At 66.7% G+C, this 501-nt stretch overlaps 1 long non-coding RNA gene across 1 annotated transcript in view; it reads left to right on the top strand.

Moving 5' to 3' along the window:
- Positions 1-109: 109 nt before the first annotated feature.
- LOC104980114 overlaps positions 110-501 on the top strand; it is a 33901-nt gene continuing 33509 nt past the window's right edge. Inside the window, exon 1 of the long non-coding RNA XR_824228.1 lies at positions 110-231. This is a non-coding gene — a long non-coding RNA (uncharacterized LOC104980114). The remainder of the gene's footprint in view (positions 232-501) is intronic.

Consider the following 501-nt stretch of genomic DNA (forward strand, 5'->3'; position numbering starts at 1 on the left):
GCCGTCCCAGCCGCCGCGGCGCCTGCGCGTCCACACCCTTCCGCCGCGACCCGTCGCGTCAGCGCGCGAGAGGAGCTGGCCCCGCCCCAGTCCCGCGCCCGCCCTGGGCGCGCGAAGGTTCGTCTGCGGCTGCGCGGGCTCAGCGCGTGTTGGCCTGTCTCCCGGCGGCGGCTCGCGTTTCCAGTCTGGTTCTATCGAGGGAGGGGAGGTCAGTGCAGCCTGCGCTCTCTGGTGAGTTTTCCGAGTCCGTTCCGTGAAGTCGTTTTCTGGTGAGAAGAGCTCAACTTTCTCTCACCGCTTTTGAGAGGAGGCCGCCTTCTTGACGGACGCCTCCGTTGCGAAGTCCGCGTTAAAGACTCGAGTCTGAGAAGGGTTGGTCCGGTGGGGGGTTTGCGCGCCGGTTCCACAGACCTAGACTCGCGCTGCGGGCAACTGTGGCCGCACGAGTTCCCAAAGTCCACATCCCCTACCCTTGGGTCCAGAATTCCGGCCGTGGCTGTG

This window comes from Bison bison, unplaced genomic scaffold (assembly GCF_000754665.1).
Source record: "Bison bison bison isolate TAMUID 2011002044 unplaced genomic scaffold, Bison_UMD1.0 scf7180017864495, whole genome shotgun sequence".
NCBI classification, from domain to species: Eukaryota; Metazoa; Chordata; class Mammalia; order Artiodactyla; family Bovidae; genus Bison; species Bison bison.